Raw genomic sequence first — 19,536 nt, 5'->3', positions numbered from 1 at the left:
TCTGTTGGGTAGAAATGATGAGAAAATGGCAAATTTATGCTTCTTTTTGACAACAACAACAACAAAAAAAACATACAATAACCCCCAACCTTGACTTTACAACCATTTTGAAAATTTTGCTGCCAGTACCTAATTAATGGGCTACATACCATAGGCCTTTAAGGTGGCAGTAATTAAACCATTACTTAAAAAGTCATCACTTGACCCAGCTGTCATATTTAATTATAGGCCAATCTGCAGCCTTCCTTCTATCTCAAAAATTCTTGAAAAAGTAGTTGTAAAACAGCTAACTGATCATCATTCAGGATTCAGAATTCATCACAATACAGACACATCACTAGTGAAGTTAAAAAATCTTCTTATGGCCTCTGAAAATGGACTCTGCTTATCCTGCTAGACCTCAGTGCAGTGTTCGATACAGTTGACCATAATATTTTATTACAAAGATTATTACGTGCTGTAGGTTATAAATGAACTGTCCTGCAGTAGATTGAATCATATCTATCTAATAGACTTCAGTTTGTTCATGTAAATGGGGAGTCTTCTTCACATGCTAAGGCTACTTATGGCGTTCCACAGAATTCTGTGCTGGGACCAATTTTATTAACATTATTCATGCTTCCCTTAGGCCAGTGGTTCTCAAATAGTGGGGCGCGCCCCCCAAAGGGGGCGCGGTGCGATACCTGGGGGGGCGCGTGTGACCCTGGGGAACAGGCTTTTTTTTGGGGGGCCGTACTAGTATAAAGTGTAATTGCGCATCCACTACAGTAGGCGGCAGTGGCGCTGTCATTGTTACTTCTGTCACGTTTGCGACAGTGCAACATTTTACGACTTACAAGACAACAGGTTTGCCTTGGTTAGCAGTGTTGAGTCAACAGAAAGCTCCGACTGCGTTCTGCCTATAGCCTCCGTTATTCAACATAACAACCCCCAACATGAAAAAGTTTTTAACAGGGATGAAAAGAAAAGCGGAGAGAGACAAAGATAATGAGACAAAAGAAAGTCACCTGAAAGCTAAGACGAGGAAATACGACGAAGCGTATTTAGCGCTTGGCTTCACTGTCACTACAGTTGGAGAAGAGGAAAGACCGGTGTGTTTGCTGTGTCTAGTTGGTCAAACATGTTTACAGTTTAAACAAGGATTTATTTATTTTTAATTTCAGGCAATGATGCACTTAAAATCTTTTCTGTTGCAGACTTAAAACACGATTTAATAAAGTTATTCTTTGTAAGTTTGACCATATGTCTTTCTTTTTTTCTTTAATGTTAATAAGGATAAAATGTTATGCAGAGATGGATAGTCACAGTGGGGAGTGGGGGGCGCGAATAGTTTTCTTCTTGCTAGGGGGGGCGTAACAGAAAATAATTGAGAAGCACTGCCTTAGGCAGTATTATTAGAATCCACAGGACACATTTTCATTGCTATGTAGATGATAGCCAGTTTTATCCATCTGTGAAGTCAGATGACACACATCAATTAGGTAGACTGTAGGAATGTCTGAGGCTACGTTCACACTGCAGCCTGAAGTGACCCAAATCTGATTTTTTTGCCCTTATGCAACCTGTATCCAGGGGTGAAATTAAGCCGGTACGGTCCGGTACTGCGTACCACTAAAAGATTCTGCGCAGGTAGGCAGAACCTGGAAGAGGAGGAGTAACTGTCTGTTGTAAAGCCACCAGTCACGGCTGCACTTTGGGTCAGAATAGATCCGCTAGTCTTCTCTCTAATTATTGTAGAGTCTTTACCTTACAATATAATGGGCCTTGTGGTGACTGTTTGCTGTGGTTTGGCACGATATAAATAAAATTGAATTGAATTAGCACAGTGGCATGGTGGTTAGCACTACTGCCTCTCAGCTAGAAGAACAGCTAGAAGGTCTGGGTTTGAATCCACCTTGGCCCGGGCCTTTCTGTGTGGAGTTTTCATGTTCTCCCCTTGTCTGCATTGGTTTCCTCCAGGTACTCTGGTTTCCTCCCACAGTCCAAAGATATGCAGTTACTGGGGTTAGGTTAATTGGTCACTCTAAATTGCCCAAAGGTGTGAGTGGGATTGGTTGTCTGTCATTCTGTGTTGGCCCTGCGACAGGCTGGAGTCCTGTACAGGGTGTACCCTGCCTCTCGTCCTATGTCAGCTGGGATAGGCTCCAGCGCCCCTGCAACCCTGAACAGGATAAGTGGAAGAGAATGCATTAATGGATGAATTGACACCTTATCATGGTGGAGGGGTTTGTGTGTCCCAGTGATCCCAGGAGCTATGTTGTCCAGGGGCTTTGCCTTGCCCCCTAGTAGGGTTGTCCATGGTAAATTGTTCCTGGGTGATGGGCTAAACAAAGAGTGATTCCAAGGACCCCTATGGAAGACACACAAAGGGAACTGTTTGCCATGCCCTGGATACTGTTTGCCGACCCTGAAGCCAGGCCTGGGGAGGGAGCTCAAGGGAGTGTGGTGCTCAGCCGGGCGCAGCCCAAAGAGGAGACATGGGCCCATACTCCTGTAGGCCCACCACCTGCAGGAGATGACGTAGGGGTTGGGTAGAATGTGTGTCGGGTGGTGGCCAAGGGCAGAGGTCCTGGCGGACTGATTATTGTGTATTGATCTGTTTTGTATTTAGTTTTACCATGATTAATGACTAAATTCAGTAGTTTAGTTATTTATTTGTTTTGGTCCCCTTTTTTTAAAAAATACTGCCAGTTGTTCAATATGGGAAAGCTTGGGAATTGTTATTCATGGCATTTATAAATACATAACTTTAATAAATACATGTTTTTTTTTTTAAAAAAGAATGGGAGACAGAGCCTTCAGCTTTCAGGCCCCTCTTCTTTGGAACCAGCTCCCAGTTTGGATTTGGGAGACAGACACCCTCTCTATTTTTAAGATTGGGTTTAAAAACTTTCCTTTTAGATAAAGCTTTTAGTTAGAGCTGGATCAGGTGATTTAGTTATGCTGCAATATGCCTATGCTGCTGGGAGCTTCCCATGATACACTGAGTGTTTCTTCTTCACTCACCTTTTTTTCACTCTGTTTATAGATCACTGTGCATTTAATCATTAGTTATTAACAATCTCTGACTCTCTTCCACAGTGTATCTTTTGCCCTGTCTCCCACCCTTCCCTCCAGCAGATGACCCCACCCCCTATCCCCCGAGACTTGGTCTGCCAGAGGCTTGCTCATAGGGGTTATCTGATTTATCTGATTGTTGGGTTTTTTTATGTATTACTGTTAGGTCTTTACCTTACAATATAAAATGCTTTGAGGTAACTGTTGTTGGGATTTGGTGCTATATAAATCAAACTGAACTGAATTGAATTGAATCAAAAATGAGTAAATGGACTATTGCTTCCTTTTCTACTCTGAGCTCTCAAACTTTGAGTGTCATTCACTCAGTCACGGACATTGACACAAGGACTTTTTTTTCTTTGCAGAAGAGTTTTTATCTAACATTCACACACACACTCACGTGCTGATAAATGCATAGGGCCAACTGGCTGTTTGGTATCTTGCTAAGGATACTTTAAGATATAGACACAGAACCACTGACCCTCCAACTGGTAGACAGCCTGCTCAGTCTCCTGAGCTTCAGCCACCCAGACTGTTTTCTTAGGCTGACATGAAGGAATCTACTGTAGCAGAATATTTTATTCTTTTTAACTGGCATCATGTTGTGCTGTCACATTTTGAAATGAAGTTTAGGTGTAAGTTCAATAAGGAGGAGCTGAAAACACTCATCCACATTCTTTCCCAGGTGTTTTACCGTTTCTCTATCTGACATCACCTCCATTTTCCCACGATGTCAAACTCAATGCTGAGTCCAATCATATTTTTGCCAACTTTCCACAAGTCAATCAGCCTCCACTCAGTGTGCTTTTCTGGGGGGATCCTGGTCCCTATCTCTGCTGGGATCAGAATGAGTTTTTTTTTTTTCTTTTGTTTCGCTTTGTTTTTGGATATTCACAGGGTACACCAAGGTAAAGCAAAATCTGATGTAGAACATTTAGTCCAAGATACCCAATTTATGGCATGTGCTCAGTCATGCACCCAGTCACACCACATGAAAATCACAGGAGTATTTTTTTGCCACCCCAACTCACCACATGTCCCATTCCCAAAATTTTCCTTCCTACAACTTCATCCTCTTCCTCAACACAAAGTTTGACACAGTTGAGGAGATCCAGTGGGCATCACTGATGCAAATTCAACATGCAATTGCACCTAAAACATAATTCTCCAGAGCTGAGATCAGGAAGCAGAGTGTCTTATGCAGCTCTCTGCAACTTCTCTTCTCCTTATTGTGTGGCATAGCAGCTCTAGCACACATTTTGCACACACACATTTGTGCTGAAGTAAGATGTACCTCTGCTGCCCCCACCCCCCCACCCCCAGTGTCACTTTGGTTTTACACACTAGTCCTGGATCAAAACCTGTTATAAAACTTTATAGCCTAAGATAAATAGCTTTAGATGTGAAATTTATAACACTTCTGATGCTAGAAAAAGCTTTGACAAAGAAGAACACAACTTAATGAAAAAGGAAAATGACAAACGTTTGGGGCTAAATGACAAAAAATTGGCAGTGGGTTAGCTTACCCACAGGCTCATCTTAACCTACTCTCCTCTATAAACCTGTCATTGTTATTAGCTAGCGCCTGCTGCAGCGCTGCCAATCAGGCCCCAAGCCTCCATCTGGATGACTAGCAGAGGTGTGAATATGGATATGAGTAGTCTCCTTCAACGCCCTTCACCACTGGCTGTGCTTCAGAAAAGGTGTTATAGCAAGTTGCCTGGGCCATAAAGAATGAGAGTGGTGTCATTATAATATGAATTTGAATAAGTTGAGTAAATAATGGTTTCTTCATGATTTTCCAAAATCTTCTTTTTTTCTCTCTTCACTTTCCCTTCACCACAAGTGAAGGAGACGGCTGCCCTCCCTCAGCTGGAGGCTCTTCCTGTCATAAGGACTTTTTTCTCCAACTGTCATCATTTTATGAACATGAACTGTTTACACCTGGTTATATCAATACTTTGAAACCTAAAAAAATTAAAGATTTAAATATATTAGATTACAAATATTTGAATGATTTTTTGCCAACAAGTAAAAAAAGGGAGCCATCAAGCTGAAGAAAGAGTCCTATCGGGCTTGGTTAGCCTGTGGGACTCCGGAGGCAGCTGACAGGTATCGGCAGACCAAGTGGTATGCAGCTCGGGCAGTGGCCGAAACAAAAATTTGGGTGTGGGAGGAGTTTGGTGAGGCCATGGAAAAAGACTTTCGGACGGCATTGAAGCGATTCTGGCAAACTGTCAGGCGACTCAGGAGGGGAAAGCAGTGCTCCACTCACATGGTTTACAGTGTGGGTGGGGTGCTGCTGACTTCAACTGAGGCTATAGTCGGACGGTGGAAGGAATACTTCGAGGACCTCCTGAATCCCCCTTCTGTAGTGGAAGCAGAGTCTGGGGACAAAGGAGATGACTTGAACATCACTGGGGGTGAGGTCACTGAGGTAGTTAAACAACTCCTTGGTGGCAGAGCCCCTGGGGTGGACGAGATTCGCCCTGAGTTCCTGAAGGCTCTGGATGTTGTAGGACTGTCTTGGTTGACACGCCTCTGCAACATCGCGTGGAGATCTGGGGCAGTGCCATTGGATTGGCAGACCGGGGTGGTGGTCCCCATCTTTAAGAAGGGAGACCAGTGGGTGTGCTCCAACTTTCGGGGGATCACACTCCTCAGCCTCCCCGGAAATGTCTATGCCAGGGTGCTGGAAAGGAGGGTCCGTCCGTTAGTCGAACCTCGGATTCAGGAGTAACAATGCTGTTTTCGTCCTGGTCGCGGAACGCTGGACCAGCTCTTTATCCTCTCAAGGATATTCAAGTGTGCGTGGGAGTTTGCCCAACCAGTCTACACGTGTTTTGTGGACTTGGAGAAGGCATTCGACCGTGTCCCTCGGGGTATCCTTTGGGAGGTCCTGCGGGAGTATGGGGTGTCTGGCCTGTTGTTGCGGGCCATTCAATACAACCGCAATGAGAGCTTGGTCTGTATAGCTGGTAAGTCGGATTTGTTTCCTGTGGGTGTTGGACTCCATCAGGGCTGCCCTTTGTCACCGATTCTGTTCATAATTTTTATGTTAGTTATTTTTATTTTTTATTATTGGTTGTGCATTCACTGTAATATTGGGACGGTCTTTCAATGAAAATAAGGTTTTTACCTTACAATATAAAGCACCATGAAGTGACTGTTTGTTGGGATTTGGCAATATATAAATAAAATTGAATTGAACTGAACTGAATTAAAGTCAGGTATATAAAGACAAGAAAAGGAAAACATTTTATGCCATTTAAGGTTAAGGTTTACACTGTATCATAACATAATTATAATAAGAACCTTTCACCACACACACACACACACACACACACACACACACACACACGCGCACACACACACACACACACACACACACACACACACACACACACACACACACACACACACACACACGTACTGCACTATCTGACAAGAGTCGGAGGATTACAAAAGTGTTCAGCTCTAATGTCCAGTAAGTGGTGCAGCGACTTTTGCATCAGCTGATGGAGGAAACTAAACTGTTTTGTCGATTCAAACTGCATTCAAACAATGACAGTAATAACAAATTCCTTTACTGAGTAACATGGTTGCATTGCACAGGTGGCAGTTGAGTACTGCAAAACACAATAACAATCCTTTGCAGTAACATGTCTGGGGTCATACTCGGCAAAGATGATCCTGTATACTATGCCGGCCACTTGGTTATGATGTTCCATGTATGCCCTGCCTGCTATCATCTTGCACCCTGGTGTTATGTGCTGGTTTGTCTCAGGGGCATCTCTGCACAGCCTGCACCTGGGGTCTTTCCTTGTGTGGTAGACCCCAGCCTCTATCAATCTTGTGCTTAGAGCTTGTTCCTGTGCTGCCATGATTAGTGCCTCTGTGCTGTCTGTCAGTCCAGTTTTGTCCAGCCATTGGTAGGATTTCTCTATGTCAGGCACTTCTATCTATCAGTGGTACATGCCATGCAGAAGCCTGTCCTTCCATGATGGTTCCTGTTTTTCTTCCTCTTCTTTCTCTGGTTTCTGCTGCCTGAGGTACTCACTAAGCACATGATCCTTTGTGGCCATCTTCCTGATGTATTCGTGGATCTTCACTGTTTTGTCTAGGATAGTCTAGTCTAGTCCTCGGCCACCTTCCTTCCGCTTAGTGCACAGTCTCAGGATGCTGGGTGAAACCATGCATGGTAAGGAACTTTCTTGTCTTGACATCAGTGGCTTCTGGGGTGGCTGTAGCTCATTAGGTACAGCAGGTCACTTACTAATCAGATGGTCAGTCGTTCGATTCCTGGCTACTCCAGGCGGCATGCCAATGTATCCTTGGGCAAGATACTTAACCCCAAGTTGCTCTCCGACGTAACCGTTGGAGTGTGAATTTGTGTGAATGTTCGATAACTAAAAGCACTTAGCTTAGTTAACCATGGAAGTGCTTGTATGAATGGGTGTGCATGGGTAAATGTAAATGTGTTGTATAAGCGCTTTGAGTGCTCAGACTGAGTAGAAAAGCTCCATTTATTTCCTCCTTTGGGCAGCTTATTATCTCAGCAGGGTATCTGACAACTGGCAGGGCACAGATGTTGATAGCCCAGATTTTGTTCTTCCCATTCAGCTGACTCCTTAGTACTTGCCTTACTCTCTGTAGGTACTTGGAGGTTGCAGCTTTCCTAGCGGCCTCTTCATGGTTCCCATTTGCCTGTGGGATTCCAAGGTACTTGTAGCTGTCTTCATTGTCAGCAATGTTGCCTTCTGGTAGTGCAATCCCCTCAGTTATGACTACTTTTCCTCTCTTAGTTACCATCCAACTACACTTCTCCAGTTCGAATGACATTCTGATATCATTGCTGTAGATCCTGGTGGTGTGGATCAGTGAATCGATATCTTGTTCACTCCTGGCGTACAGATTGATGTCGTTCATGTAGAGGAGGTGGCTGATGTTTGCTTCATTCTGTAGTCGGTATCTGTAGCCAGTTTTGTTTATGATCTGCTGAGGGGATTCAGGCATAACAGCAGTGGGGACAGAGCATCTCCTTGGTCCCGCACTTGATGTTGACCAGGGTTATTATAGTTAACGAAAACGAACGAAATAACGAAAACTGAAATTGAAAAAACATTGTCGTTAACTGAAATAAATAAAAACTATAATTAAAAGGAAAAAACGATAACTAATTAAAACTGAATTGTGAGTTTACAAAACTAACTAAACTAACTGAAATTATCGATAAGCTGACTTTCATTTACTTGTTTTTTTTTTTTTTTTTTAAGCCTTGTGGATTGATATGAAATCATTTTTTCCGCTCTCCGAGTTTAAGCTGGGAGCGCCACAGGACAACTGTGTGTGTGAGTGCGCATGTGCGTGCGCTCACCGCGCTGGTCCGCAAAGTAATGGCTGCGGTCTGCAGAGAAAGGCAGAGAAAGGGGGCAGAGTCCCGTATGGAGGTTCTTTGAGTACAAACACCTGCACACGACCACAAGGTAATTAACACTCACAATCCAGCTACACAAGCATAAATGTGGACATGAGGTCGGCAAGTTCGGTAGGTTGTGTACAGAGGCCGCAAAGACCCTGCAGGTTTAATTAGCGAGCATCTAACCAAGCTAGCTCCAAAACAGAAGCAGCTTCAGGTGGTGAGAACATCAGGATGCAGCTGGATTTGAGCTTTGACTCCTTCAAAGAGTTTGTTTTTGTTTAACACCACTTGTAGGTGTTGTTAATCTGCTGCACTGATGCTGAACTTTATTGTGGAGTTTATTGTAGAATTTATTGAGTTTGGGAGTTTGTGTTTTTCTTTGTTTCTCCCTGTTGATGTTCATGTGTGTCCTTAATATTACACAAATTTAGCATGTCTTGTGAACAGTTGGTTGTTGAATATATTTCTTTAAACTGTATCTTTTGTCAAGTTTTCATTACACAATAGTCACTTTTGCGCCTTGAATCTTGCACCTGATTAGGTATGAAAATACTAAAACTAATACTGAAACTAACTGAAACGAACTAAAACTAAGCATGAAACCAAAAAAAAAAATAATAAAAACGAGAAAATCCACACTGAAAACTAATTAAAACTAACTGAATTAAAGAAAAAAAAGTATAAACTAACTAAAACTAAACTATAATGTAAAATCCAAAACTATTATAACCCTGATGTTGACTTGTGCAATTGGCTTGAAGTTGGCCTCTAGTGTTGTTCTCCACATTCCCATTTAGTTCTTGATGAAGATTGTGGGTCCTGTTAATCTTGTACAGTTCTAGGCATTCCAGGATCCATGTGTGTGGCACTGAGTCATAGGCTTTCTTGTAGTCAATCCAGGTGGTGCACAGGTTGGTCAGTCGGGTCTTGCAGTCTTGAGTGACTGTTCTATCTACCAGTAGCTGGTGTTTTGCTCCCCTGGAATCTCTGACTATTCCTTTCTGGGCCCCGCTTATGTATTGTGCCACATGCCTACTCATCTTAGCTGCTATGATGCCTGACAGGAGTTTCCATGTTGTACTGAGGCAGGTTATGGGCTGGTAGTTGGATGGGACTGGTCCCTTCTGGGGGTCCTTGGGGATCAGGACAGTCCAGCCTTCAGTCAGTCATTCTGGGTGTGTCTTAGCCTTTAGCAGCTGGTTCCTTTGTGCAGCCAGGCACTTGTGGAGTGCAGTTAGCTTCTTTAGCCAGTAGGTGTGTATCATGTCAGGGCCTGGTGCTGTCCTGCTCTTCACGTGTGAGACTCTTTCCTGGATGTCTGCCACTGTGATGATTACTGAAGCCTGCTCAGGGAGGTTGCTGTGGTCTGCTCTTAGATCCACTAGCCACTGAGCATTGGTGTCGTGTGTTGAATCCTTCTCCCATATGCTCCTCCAGTATTGCTCCATCTCCAGCCTTGGTGGGGGTGCTGTTCTCATATTTGTCCCCTGCCACTAATGGTAACCTTGGATACTTCAGTGGAAAACATCTGGTTTATTCTCCTGGCTTTTATATCTCTGGTATACCTCTTCAGGCAGTTAGCCAAGGCTGTGAGTCTTTGCTTGGCAGTCTCTCAGGCCTCAGGTCTGGACAGCTTGTTGTATTTCTTAAGCACCCTTTCTTCATCACACCTTACTGCAGCTCTGATGGCTGATAGCTATAGCTAACTTCCCTCCGTGCTGCATTTGTGCTGCCTTGGTCTTAGCCTCTACTCATCTTTTCCTGCTCCTATGATGGCTGTTCACCTTATAGACAAGTGTCTGAAAGATCACTGCTGCAGTGATATACATCAACTGCTTTTCAGCACCTGTCTTAACTTCTGGAAGTATGTGGCTGTGGTGAACCTTCATGCATCTTTATTGTGGTTTCAGTTAACCTGAGGGATACCCAGGTACTTGTAGCTGTTCTGGAGATGTGTTATTCCGCCTACTGGCAACTCCACACCTTCAGTCCAGATCACCTTCCCTCTCTTTGCAACAGTTCAGTCACACTTATCCAGTCCAAATGACATCCCAATGTCCTCGCTGGCTATACCCTAGACATCACAAGAAAGCCAGCAGTGTGAGAGTGAAGTGCTCTGTTGGGGTGATATGGTACTATGAGATCATTAGGATAAGATGGGGCCTGAATATTCAAGACCTTGTATGTGAGAAGAAGGATTTTAAATTAAATCCTGGATTTAACAGGAAGCCAATGAAGAGAAGCAAGTATGGTAGAAATATTGTCTCTATTTCTAGTCCCTGTCATTTTTCTCACTGCAGCATTCTAGATCAACTGAAGGCTTTTCAGGGAACTTTTAGGACAACCTAAAAGCTCCCCAAAATAGTTTTTCCAAAAGGGTGGCTGTGGGGCGAAATGAGCTGAAGGTCTCCTCACTTGTGTCAAACTTTGTGTTGAGGAAGAGGATGAAGCTGTAGGTTGGCAAATTTGGTGAATAGGGCATATGGTGAATTGGGGTGGAAAGAAAATAACTCTGTGGTTTTCATTTAGTGTGACTGGGTTCATTAGCCGCACATGCCATAATTTGGGTAGTTTGCACTAAAAGTTCTAGATCAGACTCTGCTCTTTAACTTAGTATACCCTATGAATGCCCCCCCACCCCCCACCCCAAAAAATAAACAATAAAAAATAAAAATAAAAAATAAAGCCTTGGTTGTGGTCCTGACTTTGTTGTGTTTTGAAATTGCATGTGCATGAGGTGAGATCAGGAGCTTCAGCGAGCAATCAAAATGTATTTGGATGAAAGGAAAGCTCCTTGAAATAAAAAGTGGCCATATTTTAATCAGGTAGGGTTTGGTTATTTCTTTATTTTAATGGGCAGAGCTGCAAAACCTTTTGATTCCATCTTGTATCATAGTTTGAAAACAAATGCAAAAAGGAAGCAATGTAAGTACAGTATAAATGAGGTCAATATTAATAATGACTTGGCTAAACAGTAAAGAAAATGCATGAATAAGCTAAAAATGACCAATTATACCATAAAACACAAATAACATGGATTTAGGGGCACAACCAGTCAGATCACACACACACGAGGGTTAGCACCATTTGGCCAGGTGTGCTATTTCACTTTAATATTTAATATGAAATAATTTCAAAATGCAATGGCACAACATGTTGTCAGTTAAGAAGATTAAAATATTCTGCTACAGTAGATTCCTTCATGTCAGCCTATGAAAATAGTCTGGGTTGATGACTGACTTTTTACACTTTTCTGTGGAGGTGTCATCTGCAATGTGTCACCCTGCGAGATACAGCAGACCATCTACCAGTTGGCAGGTCTGTGGTTCTGTGTCTCTATGTTGAAGTATACTCTAAGAAGTGTATGTGCAGAAAGTTGAAATCACTTAAAATTTTGAGAGAAAACAATTTACATCTCTACTTTTTATTTTTCATTTCTGCCACAGCTAAAGCAGAAATGTAGATTGTTTTCACTCAAAATTTTAAGTGACTTCTAATTACTGCACTTACGTTTTACTGTGTATCCTTGGGCAAGATACCAAACACCCAATGAGTGTAAATGGTAAATGGGCTAGTTCTTATATAGCTCTTTATATAGCATGCCTCGTTCATGCATTCATACAAGCATTATTTTCTACACCTAAGTGCTTTCGATCTAACATTCACAATAACATGAACACATCATAGAGCAACTTGAGCAAGCACTTGGCGACAGTGGGAAGGAAAAACCTCCCACAGATCCAAGCTCAGGGGAGAAGCAACCATCTGCTGCACCCAGCTGGGCATGAGGGGAGGGAGACAGGACGAAAGACACACTGTGGAAGAGAGCCTGAGATTGATAACTAAAAATTAAACGCAAGTGGTGTGTAAACACATAGAGAGTGAGAAGTGTGTGAAGAAGACATGAAAAAAATTATGTCTTTTAGATAGATATGATTCAATCTACTGCAGCACAGTACCTTTAATACCTACAGTATCCTCTAATCTGTGTGATAAAATATTATGATCAACAGTATGGTCAACACTGCACTGAGGTCTAGCAGGACAATCACAGAGATGAGTCCGCTGTTAGACACTATAAGATCATTTGTAACCTTCACTAATGCCGTTTTTGTACTGTGAATTCTGAAACCTGACTGAAACTCAATCAAACCATTCCTCTGCTGATAATCAGTTAGCTGTTTCACAAATACTCTTTCAAGAATTTTTGAGATAAAATGAAGGCTGATCATTGGCCTATAATTAATTATGCCAGCTGGGTGAAGTTAAGTGATGGCTTTTGAAGTAATGGTTTAATTACTGCCACCTTAAAGGCCTGTAGTATGTAACCTTATAATAAAGATAGATTGATGATTCAAGATCGAAGCATTAATTAATTGTAGGACTTCCGTGAGCAGTCTTGTTGGAAAGGTCTAATAGAAAAGTAGATGGAAGTAACTATATATTTTCATATTTTTTTTTAAAAAATGACTATATTTTTATATATATATTGATATTGATATTGTTAGTCCTTGTCCATGTATGCCTTGTTCCAGTAGTCCACTTATGTCACAGTGTGTCCTGGTCCCTGAACACCTGACGAGGACCTTTTTGAGCCAGGCGACATCCAAGTTAGCATAGCATTATTCATGCTCCAAGGTAGGTACAGTTATTACACACACACACACACACATGCATGCACGCACGCACGTACATACACACACACACACACATATATAATATATATATATATATATATATATATATATATATATATATGTATGTATACATATATGTATGTATACATATATATATGTATACATATATATATGTATACATATATACATATATGTATACATATATACAGTACCACTCAAACGTTTAGACACACCTTCTCATTCAGTGTTTTTTATTTTTTTTAGGCACCTTTTGCTTTGATTACAAATTTGCACACTCTTGGCATTATTCTCTCAGTCAGCTTCATGAGGTAATCGCCTGGTGTTCCAAAAGTCTTGAAGGAGTTCCCAGAGGTGCTGAGTACTTGTTGGCTGCTTTGCCTTCACTCTGCAGTCCAACTCATCCCAACCATCTCAGTTGGGTTCAGATCAGTGATTGTGGATACCAGGTCACAAAACTCCATCATCCTCTTTCTTGGTCAGATAGCCCTTACATAGCCTGGAGGTGTGTTTGGGGTCATTGTCCTGTTGAAAAACAAATGATGGTCCCACTAAGCACAACCCAGATCAGAAGGCACGTCACTGCAGAATGCTATGGTAGCCATGTGGTTAAGTGCCCTGGATTTTGAATAAATTATCAACCATGTCACCAGCAAAGCACCCCATACATCACACTCCCTCCTCCACACTTCCTGGTGTGGAACCATCCACTCACCTTTTCTGCGTCTCACAAAGACATGGCATCTGGAATCAAAAATCTCAAATGTGGACATATCAGATCAAAGCACAGATTTCCACTGGTCTAATGTCTATTTCTTGTGTTCCTTGGCTGAAGCCATTCTCTTCCTTGTGTTGTTGTTCTTTAGACGTTTCTTCTTTGCAGTAATTTGACGATAAAGTCCAGATTCATGCAGTCTTCTCTGAACAGTTGATGTTGAGATGTGTGTGCTACTTGAACTTGTGAAGCATTTAGGTGGGCTCTAATCCGATGCTGTCAGTTTGCAGTTTCTGAGGTTGGTAACGATGATGAACTTATCCTGTTGCAACAGAGGTAACTCTTGGTCTTCCTTTCCTGGGGCGGTCACTGATGAGAGCCAGTTTCATCATAATGTCTTTGTGACTGCAGGTTGAAGATACAATCAAAGTTCTTGAAATTTTTTGGATTGACTGACCTTCATTGTTAAAGTAATGATGGACTTTCATTTTTCTTTATTTAGTTGAGTAGTTCTTGCCATAATATGGATTAAAACATTATTCACATAGGGCTATTTGTTGTATAACAACTCTACCTCTTCACAACACAACTGATGTTCTCAAACACATTAAGAGGGCAAGAAATTCAACAAATGAACTCTTGACAGGAACAGCTGTTAACTGAAAGCCATTCCAGGTGACTACCTCATCAAGCTGACTGAAGTGCCAAGATGTGCAAAGCTGTCATCTAAGCAAGAGGTGCATACTTGAAGAATCTCTAATATATAGTGGCTTGCAAAAGTATTCATACCCCTTGAACTTTTCCATATTTTGTCACATTACAACCACAAACATAAATATATTTCACTGGAATTTAATGTGAAAGACCAACACAAAGTGGTATACAATTGTGAAGTGGAAAGAAAATTATGCATGATTCAAAACATTTTTTACAAATAAAAAACTGAAAAGTGTGGTGTGTAAAAGTATTCAGCCCCCTTTTCTCTGAGTGCAACCAATTGCATTCAGAAGTTGTCTAAAGACTGCTAATGACTAAAAAGAGTCCACCTGTGTGTAATCTAATCTCAGTACAAATACAGCTGCTCCATGAAGGCCTCAGAGGTTGGTTAAGAGAATATTGGGGAGGTAAACAGCATCATGAAGTCCAAAGAACACAGCAGACAGGTCAGGAATAAGTTTGGAGAAGTTTTAAAGCAGGCTTAGGCTATAAAAAGATTTCCGAAGGTTGAACATCTCACAGAGCACTGTTCAATCCATTATCCAGAAATGGAAAGAGTATGGCACAACTGTGAACCTACCAAGACAAGGCCGTCCACCTAAACTTACAGGCCGAACAAGGAGAGCACTGATCAGAGATGCAGCCAAGAGGCCCATGGTGACTCTGGACCAAATGCAGAGATCCACAGCTCAGGTGGGGGAATCTGTCCACAGGACAACTATTAGTCGTGCACTGCACAGATGTGGTCTTAATGGAAGAGTGGCAAGAAGAAAGCCATTGTTAAAGAAAACCATTAAAAAGTCCAGTTGCAGTTTGCCAGAAGCCATGTTGGGAACACAGCAAACATGTGGAACAAGATGATTTGGTCAGATGAGACCAAAATTGAACTTTTTGGCCAAAATGCAAACTCTATGTATGGCGGAGAATTAACACTGCACATCACTCTGAACACACCATCCCCACTGTCAAATATGGTGGTGGCAGCATCATGTTCTGGGGCTGCTTCTCTTCAGCAGGGACAGGGAAGTTGGTCAGAGTTGATGGGAAGATGGATGGAGCCAAATACAGGGCAATCTTGGAAGAAAACCTGTTGGAGTTTGCAAAAGACTTGAGACTGGGGCGGAGGTTCACCTTCCAGCAGGACAACAACCCTAAACATAAAGCCAGGGCTACAATGGAATGGTTTAAAACCAAACCTATTCATGTGTTAGAATGGCCGAGTCAAAGTCCAGACCTAACCCAATCGAGAATTTGTGGCAAAAACTGAAAACTGCTGTTCACAAACACTCCCCATCTAATCTGACTGAGCTTGAGCTCAAATCTTAGAAACATGGTGTCTAACCGATACTTACTCTGGATGGCATTACTTTGGCCTCAGTAACACTGTGAGAAATCTTGAGTCATTTTGACCAGGATATGTCCTTCAATGCACATATTAAACAAATATGTAGGACCGCTTTTTTGCATTTGCGCAATATTTCTAAAATTAGAAACATCCTTTCTCAGAGTGATGCTGAAAAGCTATTCATGCATTTATTACTTCTAGGGTGGACTATTGTAATTCATTATTATCAGGCTGTCCTAAAAGCTCCCTGAAAGCCTTCAGCTGATCCAAAATGCTGCAGCTAGAGTACTGACAGGGACTAGAAAGAGAGAGCATATTTCTCCCATATTGGCTTCTCTTCATTGGCTCCCTGTTAAATCTAGAATAGAATTTAAAATCCTTCTCCTCACATACAAGGTCTTGAATAATCAGGCACCATCTTATCTCAAAGACCTCATAGTATCATATCACCCCAACAGAGCACTTTGCTCTCAGACTGCTGGCTTACTTGTGGTTCCTAGGATACTTAAGAGTAAAATGGGAGGCAGAGCCTTCAGCTTTCAGGCCCCTTTTCTGTGGAACCAGCTTCCAGCTTGGATTCGGGAGACAGACACCCTCTCTATTTTTAAGATTAGGCTTAAAACTTTCCTTTATGATAAAGCTTATAGTTAGGGCTGGATCAGGTGACCCTGAACCATCCCTTAGTTATGCTGCTATAGGCCTAGTCTGCTGGGGGGTTCACATAATGCACTGTTTCTCATACACCTTATTTACTTTGTTTATACTCCACTCTGCATTTAATAATTAATTGATATTAATCTCTGGCTCTCTTCCACAGCATGTCTTTCTCTCCCCTCAGCCCAACCGGTCACGGCAGATGACTGCCCCTCCCTGAGCCTGGTTCTGCTGGAGGTTTCTTCCTGTTAAAAGGGAGTTTTTCCTTTCCACTGTCGCCAAGTGCTGCTCATAGGGGGTCGTTTTTGACTGTTGGGTTTTCTCTGTATTATTGTAGGGTCTTTACCCACAATACAAAGTGCCTTGAGGCGACAGTTTGTTGTGATTTGGCGCTATATAAATAAAATTGAATTGAATTGAATTTTGCAAAGAAGAATGGGCAAAAATTTCAGTCACTAGATGTGCAAAGCTGGTGGAGACATACCCTAAAAGACTTGCAGCTGTAATTGCAGCAAAAGGTGGTTCCACAAAGTATTGACTCAGGGGGGCTGAATACTTTTGCACACCGCACTTTTCAGTTTTTTTATTTGTGAAAAATGTTTTGAATCATGTATAATTTTCAAAATATGAAAAAGTGCAAGCCACTGTAAAACATATTTTGGTTTGTTGAACATGTTTTTATTTACTAGATAATTCCAAATATAGTATGGGTGACTTTAGCATTAATCTACAATGCAGACACTTTTTAAATAATTAAAAACCACTGAATTGTGTGTCCAAACTTCTGACTAGTACTGTACATATATGACCTGGAAGTCATGTGTGTGGTGTGTGCGTGGTGTGTGTGTGTGTGTGTGTGTGTGTGTCTACAGAGCTGTAATATAAAGTGTACAAACAAACATATAATAGTTATGCCTCACAAAACCTTAAATTCACACACAGACACAATATTATTTCTATCCATTTAATTGAGATATTTTTGAGGTAATACTACACAGGGTACTGTTGTAAGACAGCAGAAGAGTGCAAACGTTTTTTATAATATTGCACACATTTTATCTACTATACATATACCAATACACTGGTCAGGCTATTACTTCACAATCAGTAGTTATTGAATTAATAAGAACATCTCATTTCATCTGTATTCTTCCAGAAAAAAATTATGAACAGTTTATATCACTATTGTATTTACAGAAGATCTGAGTAACAGTGACCCACATTTTCAGACAATCCTTACATGACACTGTATTATTGTTATTTTCTACTTCTGCATAGTGGTTTCAGTTCACATTGCAGTTCAAATATACCATATAAGCAGTATGCACCCAAATATGTGCTAACTAAGGGGACTGTAAAAACTGCACTACAAAGAAAAGGGATCTTGGACAAAGGCACAGCAAATTAGAGTTTTTAAATACTTGGGTACCACTGATGCTGGTAACACCATATTAATATTGGTAATGTATGACACTTGTTTATATGCTATATAAATACAAATGTAGTGTTATAAAATAGGCCATGATAAGTTGTGTTGCGCACTTATGGCCATCCTACTAGGTGCTACACCACAAAATCTTAATTTGGTTGAGGAAGAAGCAGCTTTGGTGAGGTTATGACAAGCACCAATGCATTCCCATTCCAGGGTGTCAAATCCTGCTGCTTTATGAGATGACACTGACATCTTCAAAATGCACATTTGTTTCTCAACTCCTATTCCCTGTTTTTAAAATTCATTTTGATTTGTTACACCGCCTTTCAGATAATCTAAATTGCATCTTCCTGCTTCCCATCTCCAGCTCATTAGGTTTGTTCATTTCATGCAAAGTCTTTATCAGCTATGAACCTACTCTGTTCCAACACCACCAGCATTTAGACTCTGAATAGTCTGTTCACTGTCTCCTCCCTTTATCTGAGCTTCTGATCTATGATGTTGCATCTCTTCAGAGTGTAACTGCCAAAAAACTTCAGTTTTCCATGTTTGCATTAATGCAGTAAATTTTGCTCTACCAAATGATTTCTCTTCATTTGTGCTCCTGTGCACGTATTCATTTTTAATTAGTTTGAGTGAAAGTTCTGTGTCACAACTGCCTGACTCCCTGGGAATGAGAACTGGCTATTTGAGACTTAGCAAATTACCTTAATATACATCTTCAAAATGACTACCAGGGCACCCTGCAGGAAGATGCTCAACCACCCAAAAACTTCCAGCTTGCAGGCTGAACATCATTGATGGGTCAAGTACGCCAGCGGGCAAGAATATTTCATTTTTGTTTACTGTGTTTTAAAACAACAACATGAAATGTGCTGATACACAGAATAACAATTTTTCTAGGTCCCGTTAAGGATATGCAGGGCAAAACTCTCTGTGGGAATTAGACTTCCTCAATGAGAAGGTCTGCCTCATGATTTCATTAAGGTTATCATGTCTGTTATGGTGTGCAAGAGTGGCACAGTAAAACAGTTGATTTGATAAAGACTAGACATTTTCAAGGGACTTACCCATAGTTGTGACTTTAATATGCATTTATTATGCAATGTAAAGAATCTCTAATGTAGCCAGTTTTTAATAAGATTCTCTCATATGATTTTATGGCTGTCGGCCAAATACCTGTGCTGTACCAGCACAAGCCATATTTCAACCAACAATCCATTACAATATGTTGTACTCTACATGCTTTTTAAAGTGACTTGCACTGTGATATACACTGTGCTACGATCATGACCAGGACTTTATATAACATCTTACCCACTCTCATTTGTCCAGTCAGAATCAGCAATTCTTTGGCAAAACCAGCATGCATGCACATACATTTCTGCACATTCACCCACTCTGGATCGTGTTAGTTTGAAGGCTAACCAGTTATGTACTAGTAAAAAAAACTGCAAAACCTTCAGAGTTTGTGTTTTGCCACCACACCTAGTTATTAGGCAAGCAATAGCTCCCACATTAACTGCTGCTAAAATAACA

The sequence above is a fragment of the Archocentrus centrarchus genome, chromosome 20, assembly GCF_007364275.1.
Source record: "Archocentrus centrarchus isolate MPI-CPG fArcCen1 chromosome 20, fArcCen1, whole genome shotgun sequence".
In the NCBI taxonomy this organism is placed as follows: domain Eukaryota; kingdom Metazoa; phylum Chordata; class Actinopteri; order Cichliformes; family Cichlidae; genus Archocentrus; species Archocentrus centrarchus.
Note: the sequence above shows the minus strand (reverse complement) of the source record.